Raw genomic sequence first — 12,642 nt, 5'->3', positions numbered from 1 at the left:
AAGTGTGTATGCAGCACCAGATTAGTTTGCAATAGGATAGCCTCATCTTCCTCTGGTCACATAGGGCAAATGCATATGCATTTGCTATAAGAGGAATAGAAATTGTAATATAACTAATCTACATTTGAACAAACTGCCCATCTAGCCGGCAGAATGGGTCAGGGATCCGAGCTGTGACAGGGAGCTGGGTACTGTTTTGCCTCTTCTTCTGCTGAAGCACTGGGTATGAATAATTCTTGTATTCATACCCGGCCCTTAAGTGCACTGTGCTAGAAGAGTCAGCTCTTTTTCTGTGCCATTGGCCAAAAAGAATCCAGAATTTAACATTTAATAAGTTTAGCTTACTAACAGCTATCAAGACTTGAAGGTGATGCTGTTTATTCATCACCATTGTAAGGTATAGGTGAAAAATGTGTATGATTCTAGAAGGGTCCTGTGCCCTGTCCTTTTCCTTTACATGATTCATTATCGTCTCTGGCAAGTCCTAACGTATTTCAGCTCTTGTTGAAATTAGTTGGGCACTTCAGTAGTGTGCTTTTCTGTTCTTTGGGAGCCATCTTGAGTTTTTTTGTTGTTGGTTTTGGGTTGTTTAGGCTTTTGTTTTGTTATTTGTTTGTTTTTAGCTGTAATTTAAGATTAGGCAATAAATGAGACCATACAAGTACACTGAAAATTCTCCAAAATGTTTAGGTGCTTACCTTTGTAATGAATCTTTGTTGTTGCATTGGAACATGCTCTTGATTCAGGCTGGATGACATTGCTTCTTCTGGAAGTGAAGTCAGTTAACATCCAGTCAACCAGCTTCCCTGGTTTCCATTTGAACTTCATCACTGCAGCTCCATTCACTTCAGCAGAATTGCTCCTGATACATTCCACTGTAAAGAGGGAAATGAATCTATGAATTTATTTCAGGTGTCTGAAAGAATTTTAAAGGTATCCACGAGGACTGTCATGATGTGAACTCTAAGGCAAAAGTGGAAATTTGAGCCTTAACCCCATAAGAAATCTAGAAGTTTTGAGGAGCAAGAACCCTGTAACTTCTCAGTCTGTATGAACTGTCTTGTAAAAATGCAGTGAGTCTTTGGATATAATATCCTTGACCCTTTATTGAAGCCTACTTAATCCAATAAACTTGTTACTGGTATTTTAAGGATCAGATAACCATGTTTGTGTCAACCATGAATTAAGTTCTAAATCTTTCTGTCACATGAACTTTATTATGCCTTCTATGATTAAAAACCTCTGCTTCTTACCAGATTTTTCTTCATCTTTACTAATGCTACAAAGTTATGTAATATGCTTAAAGTTCAGTCCACATTTCCTCGATGTATTTTATGAAACATGACATGAAGTAATTAATTTTAACTTTTCCTACCAAGAGCTAATTTAATTTTTACTTCATTAACATAATGTATTTAATTAATCTCAAATTATCATAGAAAAGTACAAATTAATATGTAATCTATCACTTGATAAGTTTGTCTCAATTAGCAATGCATTTACAGTTTCATGCAAACTGAATGACAGTGGACCTTTTAGTAGGAGACATCTTTGAGAGAAGGGTTGGAGAGAAGTTTTCAGCAAAACTAGATGTTGAAAAACCACAAAACTTCAACCAGTGAATACAGAAAGCCATTTTTCATTATTCTACGTCGAAGTAGAGCTGCCTTTGTGTGAACACAGAGCTATGTATAACAAAGACTTCAAATTTAAGGTTTTTAATATAATGATTGTCTGGTAATGCAGCAAACAAAATATTTTCATTTTGATTGAGTGCAGTGCTCTTTGTTTGCCATTGTTAACTGTTGGACCTATGGCCAACATACTTTATAGAAGACTGAGAGACTTTTAATTTCAATTATTCTACAACGATTTGGGGCAGAGGGAGGGGTCAATAGGGCAGTATGTTGCAGCACATACGTTCTAAGTTGGAAGATCTTTCTTGAGCTCAATGGATATCGTGGCTTCCAATAGGAAGGAAGAGGCTACTATTGAGGCAAAGAGGTACAGTTTTTTCTTTTCTACTTTGGAAAGCTATTACTTATATATGTGAATGACAATTGACGCTTCACAAAGGAATGAATTCTAATTGCTGTCACTGTGTTGGTTGGTGGTTTTTGTTTGTCTTTAACCCTAAAAAGGGACCTATTTACGCCTAATGATGAAGTCTCATCCTCTATCAGCTTAGGAAAAATGGTCGCCAGCCAAAGTTTTCAAGTATTAGTCCTCAAATGTTTAAGACTGTAGAGACTGCAACCCATATAGCTTGCCTGACCTAGTTACTTATGTCTTAGATGTGTTTTCTAAGATGCTTTCAACAATGTCTCTTCCCTTTGATTCATTAATTTCATGACATCTTCCAGAAGGTAATTACAGATGAAGTCATAAAAATAATGATGAAAGTTCTCCTGTGCAACAGTTAGAGCAAATACCATGATCACCTTTGGCATTCAGTTTCTGAACCTATTCTCTGGTCAGAGTTGTATGGTCACACATCTATGCAGTAGCTCAGGTAACGGTTTGAATGAATGCCAGTTCAAGCCTTCATTTAAAGTGTCCATAATTTTTTTGAATACATACACCTGTCAAAATTCCTCGCAACCTGTAATTTTCTTTCATTATTTATTTTTTTTTCCAGATATACACTACCTTTATGTATTTAAAGATGCTGCTTTTTAAATATATGCCAGTTAGCTTTGTAGATTTAGGAACAGAACTAATTAAAGTGATATGCGTCCCCTACTGATTTCTCTGTGCGAAGTGGTGCATAAGAACACAAAAATAAATTCTAGGACATCAGTTGAACAGACATGAATTTTGAATTTCTTTTCTATCAAGGATATTCTTGTGGTTTTACCATACAGGTTTTAAAAAGACCTTTGGTACTTTGGCTGAGGTAGTATGAGAGCACTGTTCAATAGCAGTATAACATCATTGTTTGTGTGGCACCTGAGCTAATGAGGATAAATGGTATTTCCCTGCCACCAGGGTTGAGAGTCTTTGTTTTAAAAAGTTTTCTTGAAAAGTAAGGTAGGCAATGTTTCAATACAGTGATACTCCCACTTTTTAATTAATCTGGGTTGTGATTGAATTGTGAAATTATTATTCAGATAGAAATTAAACGGATGAAGTAAAATAAAGCTAAAATACTGTGCAAGATGAAATACAGCAGTTTGAGTTCTCCCGTCTACATTTGGAACTTCAGGTGACCCCTTCATCTGTGTGTGTGCATTTTGGGGTAGTGTAAGACAAGAAGTGGTAGCACCACCCACTTGGTAACAGGGTTTTGGACCTGAGCTAGTTTTGCTTTCTGGGGAATTTCAGAAGACAGGGACATAGCAAAGCTCTCAATTCACCATCTGTCAGATTTTTAAGCGTTCTGTCCTTCTAAGCCAATGTCTGAATTCTTCTTCCTCTTATCAGTAGAGTTGTAGTCCAGATACTGAATGTAATTTTTCTTTAGTTTCTCAATATCAGCATTGCTTGAGGCTAAATAATTCATTTTAGTAAAGGGTAATGTCAGTAACTATATGAGACTAAATTATTTAGCTAATTCTTCAGAACTTTGCTCTTAAAAAAAAAAAAAATGCAGTAGAAGGGGATGGTTCACTTACCATTTTTGACTCATGAAATGTTTTAAAACTATAAACAGTTTCAATCAGTGTCAGTTTAATGAAGCAGATAACATGAAAATACTTTCAAGTTTGTGACCACCTCCATGCAAAGGGAAGTGATGTTACACCCCGACGGGTGTTTTGAACACAAGAGAAGTTAAAGGTTCATTGCAACTCTGAGTGGTTCAACACTCCACAGAGTAAAAGGATGACAATGAGAATATGCTCTTCAAGTACATGTAGAATAAACAAATACTGTTGTTTCAGGCCCTCAGTGTTTAAATGATACTTCTGGAGAGATTCTGTACCTTATTCATACAAGCAGATAACACAACTTGAGAAGTTTTGGCACTATTAGCGTAACTGTCAACAGGGCAGCCAGAAAACATTCCGTATACTAGAGAAACAAATCTCAGACTGTAATAGTGCATGCTAAAAAAGATGTTTTGCCTTTTAAAATGTAAAGAATAAAAGCCCTGTGCTTTTAAAATGCTCTAGAAAATGTGGAGAGAGAATAGTCCCAATTCCTTGTCTAAGGAAGAAAATTCAAGAGTGGGATTGGAAAAAAAACCAAAAAAACCAAACCACGATTTCCTGTCACTTTTCAGATCTGGCCTGAGGACAGTTCAGGCTGTGCTGCTAAGTGCTTCTATAAAGGATGCTTAGCTGCCCACGTGGTAAAGGACCTCCGCAGCCTGGAGATCTCGGGGGTCCTGCAGTTGCATCTCCCTTAGATCAAACCTTTCCAGGTGCGTCACAGGCATTCCTGCTGTGAACCAATCCAGCTTTTGGAAATTGGTACTAGATAATGAATGAATTTATTTATATCACCTCAAGATATTGGCTTATTATCACTTTACTTTTAAGCAAGAGAGAAGGACAAAGAAAAGAGCCAGACAAAGAGCATTCTGGTAGCAAGAAAGCCTGGTAATAAAAATACTAACTTTTTATAAGAAAAAAACCCACACAACTGTTTGTTTTAGATTATCCTTCTTCCACCCTTTGGAAAGATGTCTTAGGCCTCTGTAGCATTAGAGAAGTCTGTTCTCTCACAGTAGGAAGAGAGCTTAGATTACTGTAGGTAAGTAACCTCCTAATAGATGCACACTGACATTTTATAGCTATTCCTTTACAGATTCTATTTCTGCTCCTGTTAGCTGGGCAATTAAAAAAACATGTGGCAGTTTCAACTTAATCAGGAATTATACATATATACTTTTTTGGTCCTTTTGAGATGGCCTATAGTTTAACAGAAGGCAAAACTGTCATCTCAGCAGCAGTGTTAGATAATTTTTCAGTAAGAATCATAAATGTACATGTCTGAGTTTCTGCCAGGGATATATAGGTGAAGCCATGTTCATTTGAAGAGCTTTGCTTCTTGGCTGTGGACTTTAAAGAGAGACTTTTTGTTATGCAAGCCACTCTGATAATATATAAGAGCAGAATAGAAATACTTCAGGCTTCATACAGAGAGCTCTGATGGTCTTACATTTCACATGAATACAGAACATCGGTTATCATTGAAGTCCTATCTGTCTGCCCACAGAACTTAAGGGCAAAACTGGAGAGCTGAATGGGATACAGTCACACTTTCACCCTCTCCAGATATTTTCATGTCTAAATTTGACAGAAAATGGAAACTAAGTGTTCTCCTGATTTCTAGGAGTTTTGCACAAATTGTGACTCAAAACTACAGTTTTCATATTTCCAGAAACCGTACATACATAATGAATAATATCACTATACCACAGTAGTGTCACTGTAAACAGCACCAAATACTTCCAATTGATGGTGGTGTTACTACAGGGAAAAACATGAGGGCAGAGACATCTTCTTGTATAACTTATCCATGAACTAAATATGATGGAGCAGTCAATTTAGAAAACCTCAACACAGAAAGGAGCCTTTTTTTCTTATTAGGCACTATGATGCAGTAGGTAACCATTTTGTTTGAGTAATAGATGAGATTATTATAAGATTATGCAGTCACTCAGTTTTAATCAGCTGAGTGGGAAATCTCTGCTTTCTTATCAAAGGGCAGTAGATGAAAAGCGACATCTCCACAGATCATTATGAAGGTAGCCTTGTATGAAGGGACCACTCACCTGCTAACTAGAACTGCTACTGAGGGAGTTATGTACTGGGTGAAAATGCCTTGATTAAAACAGACTGAAATCTAAATACAGTTAGACTGAGGGGATGCAGAAATGTTTTATATTCATCGGGTGTCATAACAAGTGCATAACGTGAAACAAAAACAGTAGGAAAAAAGCTTAATTTCTTGATGAATTGTCCAGAATGACAAATGAAAACAAATCTGTTCTTACAGGTACTGGATGGAAACTTTGTCTTTTGGGATGCCCATGCAATTAAAAAAAAAAAAAAAAAGGCAACCTGTGTGCACTTTTTTCAGTAAGAAATTTGTGTTTTTCCTCTTACTAGGAGTTCAAATATTTAATTGATGGGGCAGAAAGAGCTTTTAAAAGTGAAAGCTTTGTCTTCTCATAGGCATAAGCCTAATTGCAGAACTTCCGCAAAAGGCTGTTCTGTTCCAGCATTTTTTTTCTGTCTAGCACTGTTCTATATGATAGTGATATGTACAATTGCTGCTGTTCCCCAAAGGCCTAACGTCAGCTTCCACTGACTTTTCACTAAGTTGCACTAAATTCCCTTAGAAACTTGGAGATGGATCTTTTCTTGGGAGCAGTTATGCAGTCAGGAAGATCACCCTTTGGCTACATCAACCATTTCTGTTTCGCTTTCTTATAGTATTCTTAGTAAACCCTTGGATTGATACCATTTACTTTACATCTTCATACAGATCAGGGATTCCCATTTTGTAATCTGTACTCCTTTCTCAACAAAGTTCACAACAACATGTGGATGGAGGGAGCATCGCAAAGGCACTTTATTTAACGTTCCTGTTTAACTGCAGTTTATCAGTCGTGGCGGGTTGACCTTGGCTCTCTGCTGGGTGCCCATGCAGCCACTCTCTCATTCCTCCCTCCTCAACAGGATGAGGGGAGAAAATAAGATGGAAAAACCCGTGGGCCTGGGCAAGTTTTGCTCTTCCATAAACTCCTTTTCCCAGAGGTGTCAACCAGCCCAGCTGGTGGCTGGAACCGGCTGTGTCCAGCATGGGACAGCCCCGGTTGCTCCTCACAGAGGCCCCTGCAGCCCCTGGGCATGTAATACAGCTATTAAGCCATAGTTGCACTTTGAATTTGTTTTCAGTCCTTGGCAGCCATCCACCAGGCAGCTCATTTGGCAGACATAGACCTTCCTTCACGTGGCTACTTTGGTATTAAAAGTTTGCAGTTTGCACAGGGCACATCTGTTGCATGGGGGTTCCTTGTAAGGAAAACACTTCTGCTTAGGCTTTAAGGTCTCACACATTTAGCTTTGATGTATTATTTAATTAACTTACCCTATAAGATTTCTGAAGAGCTGCCATTTGAGAAATTGCAGCCAAGTAAGTTTTTCTGTGTCTGCAGCACTATCTTATTCCAGAGCTGGGAAAACAGACTTGTATACAAGGCAATATTTCATTTCACAGGTTCTATAACTTGCATTGTTAATGCTTCATAATGTAGGATGTGCTGTACCAGCCTACAGCTAATGAGTTATACGCTGCAAACTGTGAATCTATATTGGCTTGCCAAGCAGAAAATAGTGTGTCATTACAAATGCTTACGTATATCTTTTTGTATCTTATGCAGAGATTGTAAACAAGCTGTGTGGATAAGTTGTTGAATGCCAGAGGAGGAGTCATTAGCTTTAACAGCAGAGCCAACCGTCTTTGAAAAGAGAATTTGAAATGAAGTCTATCTGTCTGACTCTGGCTTTGCTTTGCACTGAGCAACAGTTTTAGTGCCTTTTATCTGCTTTATTGCTTCAAAGACACTTATTTTTTGCTTGCACATACGAATCACTACAGCACTGTCAAATAGATGACAGAAATAACTGTTCCTGGCATTAATTTAGTAGGTTAAGAAAGGAATTCAAACATTTTCCCCTGTAATCCAGGGACAGAGCAGCTGGCAACACAACTGCCCCAGTCCAGTGGCACACGGGGTGCAGAGTCCGAGGTCCCTGCATTGCTGCTTCATTCCTGCAGCATCTCCATGGGCTTCTGGTTCCCTATGATGTCTTGGTGCAGAAGCATTTCGCTTAATCAACAGAGATGGATAACAGACTTTTGGGACTGGAGTAGGAGATTGTTATTATGTAGTTTACCGACTGATGCTCTGTTCTCACCAGTGATAATTGGTGAATGTTTCTGCAACCTGAAAGTGTACTCAACTGCTACTACAATAGGGTGTCATTTCGCTGTAAGTGGCAGGGTGAGTCATGGTAAGTACAGCATATTCAGCAGAAACAAGTCATTTGCTGACTTAGTACTATCTGTATACCATGATATGCAGGTAACTAAGGCATTTTTTTCCTAAAAGAAGGAGTAAAAAGCTAAAATACCTTTTTCTTTATTCCTTTCCTCCCTATCTTCCCTCCACCCCGCCGATCCCCATGGTGATTAGACAAAAGGCAACTAAAGACAAGAAAAATAATCACTTCTGGTACACTTAGTACTGCCTGAGTCATCAATCCTTCACAAAGACCTAGGGCCCACTTCCTTTTCATTTTATTCCTTTGGCTTTTAGATTTATAATGTTGTTAGGAAAAAGAGATTCAGCCTCTTGGTCTATAAGAACCTGTTTAAACATAAAGAGGCATTTACTTACAAATAGCACTGTATTGCCTATGCATTTATCTTGACAGTCCAGTTTAATTTATAAAGCATAATGTGCTTGTAACTCAGCCTGAGAAATGTAGTTTAGCAAGCACTATTGACTTACTAAATCTCCCTTCTCTCTCTTATTGTAAATCTGATAAACCTAAAGAAGCATTCTGGGTACTAGAGAATCTAAATATTAAAGCAGGGTTCTTCAAGATGATCTTGATAGTACTTCACTTAAAACCACAAGTTGAAGCAATAGTTTCTCCTGTTGCAAAGTGGTTTAATCTTTCCTTGATCATTTCTCAAAGATGTGGATGTGCTGTACAGTAAAATTGCCAGATTTGTGCTGAATTGCAGCTTTAGAACTCATTACTTTGAAAAGGTTATCTAAATTGAATGGCTTTAAGATGACTTGTTGAAGTCATTAGAAGACTTCTAGCCCTTTATGTGTTTGACCGCACAACCTGATGTGATTCATATGTACTCTGGGATGCAAGCTTTAAATCTGTTGTTTGCTTACTAATTTGCAAAATGCAAGTGTATGTTTTCCCATTTCCGACAAAGGAAGGGCAACATTTTATTTTAACTTGGTGCTTATATACAGATCAATTATGTAAATTCCATAACAATTATCTATTTGCCATATAAATAGTGCCAGGAAGATAGAGGGTTGTACTTGAATCATAGGTTATAAGCGTAAACATAGTTTGCTTTTTGCCTGAATCTTCTCACTCTAATTGTTTAACCAATTCCCAGAGAAAATGTGGGTTCCATGTTTCAAAGAAATCCGATACCGAAAAATATATGTACTTTTTTACATTTGTTATATTTCTTGGGGCAACATAACTCTTGTTTAAGCAATAGAATTACATTTTTTTTCAGTATGCTTAGACTGATGCGTCCTCTTATTCTGCTTTGTGATACAGCAACAGCTAATGAGAGTTTTTTTAACAAGTGACTCTAGCAAATGTGTTACTCACCTCTTCTTACTAGGTCTTATTCTTAATACTTTGATAACTTTTCAAAATTCCAAAATATGTTCTCATTTATAGTTTTGGGGTTTTTTTTAATATTTTAGCTATTGATTAACTAATATGAGATGCAGTACTTTTTCTGTGGTGTTCAAAGAAAAATTTCCAGCTGTCTATTTCATACAAATAAGTTCTTGCTCTCTGAGTATGCAAGAGATTAGGGAGGCACAATTTATATCTGTCTCTGTATTCTTAGCACCATAATATTCTCTCTTGTGACTGTCTTCTCTATTAAGGTTTTCTCTTAATAACTTTCTTCAACCTGACTTTTATATCCAATACTTTGCGTCATTATTTCATTACCAACCTCAATCTAGGAAGATGTTGCAAAGAGATTATTCCGGCACAAATGGGAGAGGGTGATGTCTGTTCATGGGCAGATGGCTGAACAGTCTCCTGCACTAAATAATACTGAGTCCCAAGCCTCCCCTTTCTCCAACTGTGCACCTTCCACTAGAACAAAGGACGAATTTATTTATTATCTATATTTATTATGGCTATATCTTCTTCATGTTCAGGTAAAGCTTTTTTATCACCATGATCATGGAGAGAAATGCCCTCAATGTTGTACACACTTTTGAATCAAACTGCGGTACCTACAACTTTAAAATGAAAAAGTAATTAAACTATCATGATTTTTCTGTTGTTATTCTTGGTTAGATTGATGTAAATTCTGAAGGACTTGGAAGATCTTCAATGTGTTGTTCATATTTACACAAATGACATTGAGGATGAGGATGGACCTTGTGCATTTGACCAAGAAAGCAAACCAGGTTCTGATCTCTGCTATTCATTTCAAGGACATAGCAGCTGGCTAATTTGTAATTTTTTTTTCAGGAGACCCTGCAAGTCAGCAGTTTTCTTCCTGAATCAAGTAAACAGCAGTCTAATTCTCACATAAATCCTATACGGTAAATAAGTAGGAAAAAATCACAAGATATTCAACTTTATTGATTGCCCCATTACTTTTTAGGGGAATTGCAGACAGAATTTGTGTGTTGGCTGTAATGTAGGAAATGCTCTGCAGTATAGAAATGGTAGTTGCAGGTAGTAAGAATGCCATGTACAAACACAGGACTTCTGTGAAGCGTGATAAATCCCAAGCCGTCTAAAGCCTTGAAGAAAAGTCTGTAGCAGTGGTTTGTCATCTGCTGCTCCAGCCATTCATACTGTTTTGTGATCTCGGTATGGAAAACAAAACTTCTTTATTTTTGGGAGAGAAAGAAAGGTAACAAGAGAGTCAAGTTACAAGCAGTCATAAAAACATATCAACACTTTGGAAAGACTTCTAAGTTCTGAATGGAAGATCTGATAAAATCTTAAGACAACTTCATATCCAGAAAGCAAGGTTTAAGGATTACAAACAGAAAAAAATTAAACCCAGATTGTATAGAAAGTAGATTGTAATCTGCAATTACATCTGCAATGTACTCTAAAGCATTCACTGAGAAGGGCAGTTGCAATGAGTTAAACGGTGACTTGGATTGCACCCCAGCAAAAGGTAACTCCTTCCCTTAAAAACGGCTTGCATTAACATGTCAGCTTCTCTCTAGCCATCAATAAAAGATGAGCTCAAGAAGAAGAGAGTATGAAGAGTACTGGCGTTAGACTAGTTGTAGATTGGTGACAGCACCACCCCACCCCAAAAAATCCTTTTCTCTGTGAGAGTGGGAAGAAAAAACTGAGATATAAACATAATTTTATAATAAGCCAATTCATGTACATATCGCGTATTGGGTGATGTGTGCCGGCTGTAGTTAGGAGCAGAACAAAGATGAATTTCTGACTAGATATTTATACAAGGGCTGGTCCCCGGAGGCTCTCATTAGGCAACACAAACTGGACAGGCTTGGAAAGCAATCAGCTGATGCTCAGGGGATTTGCACACAGAGCAGAGATAAGATTGATCAGAGTTAGCTCTCAATAAACTAGTTCAGGCACCAGAAGCCCTAGAACTGCATCAGTGCTCAGCTTTGTATGGGCTAATTGAATAAGGTAAAAAGCTATTGCTTGTGGAGCCCAACGTAGCTCAGGTAATGCTGCACAGCACTGTACCCTGCAGATGCCTAAATGCAATCAATGCATTTCCAAAAGAGCACAGCAGCAAGGCCAGCAAGAGCTGCTGAGTGCTGAGCACTTAGGGAAATTTGGTCATTTTACTTTAATGTGATTTATTGGACTTAAGATCAAGATTAAAATAAATCACTTTCATGTTTCCTTGGCAGTACAGCTGGAATCTACTTGTGCATGTTATCCATGGCTGCTCTCTGACGTTTGTGTGTTTATTATACACAGCAATTAAACACCTCTTTTTCCTAGACAAATTAGAGCTGTGCAAGTTTGTGATTCCGCTAGCAGGCTTACAAATCTTGCTGTGCAGAGCTCACAGTGTTTTCTAATTTTTCTGTGTCATGATGTATCTTGTATGACTAGGGTTGTTTCATTTTCATAGCAAACCTATAATGATTTCATACTGATTAAGTGGAAATAATGCCAACTTCTGTGGCTTCTTTGCTTGGTACCCTTTGCTTAGTTTTCTGCAGGCTGCACCCAAAATACCTCCTCTTATGCAAGAGAGGATGAAATATGTTCTCTAAACTTAGATACACACATGTACTGGCGTGTGTATATTGACATGTATTTTGAGCAAGAATTTGTCTGTATATATGCAAGCTGTAACACATAGGCAATTGCTGAAGGTGATCACATCTCTTGCAACATGAGCACCAGCATACCTCTGTGCTTCAGTCCTTTGCTGTGTAACATGTATGTTTTCAGCACAGCTGCATTGCAGCTGCCTGGAGCGGGGCAAGGAATGTGTGTTTGTCATGTGCCCAGTAGGTTTAAAGGTTCCAATGCCTTTTGTTCTCTCATGGGTAAGGAGTACAGTGGTGTTTGATCGGGCTATTCTGGAGCTCGGCTCTGGAAGGCCACCAGGTAGACAGCTGTTGGGTTTAAACAACACACAGACAGTCTGGCGGTATATCAGATAGGAACTGGGCAGATTTACAGGAGAAACCTATCAAAAATACATTGAAATCAACACATTCCCACCAGGTGTTTTGATTTCTACATGTGGAGTGTTTTTCCATCAGAAAACCCATTGGAAGTGTTCCAGTTTTTGGTTTGTGGGGGTTTTTTTTGTAGGTTTTTTTTTTCCCCCTCAGTTAGATTTCCTAACAGAGCTGAAGTGAAAAGTAATCATCATTTACTGGCCGTTTGCTGTGATAAAGTGTGAGATGCCTCAGAGGGAAATTCTGTG

The sequence above is a fragment of the Nesoenas mayeri genome (genome assembly GCF_963082525.1).
Source record: "Nesoenas mayeri genome assembly, chromosome: 15".
In the NCBI taxonomy this organism is placed as follows: domain Eukaryota; kingdom Metazoa; phylum Chordata; class Aves; order Columbiformes; family Columbidae; genus Nesoenas; species Nesoenas mayeri.
The sequence above is the reverse complement of the archived record's forward strand: the minus strand, read 5'-3'. Positions refer to the sequence as shown.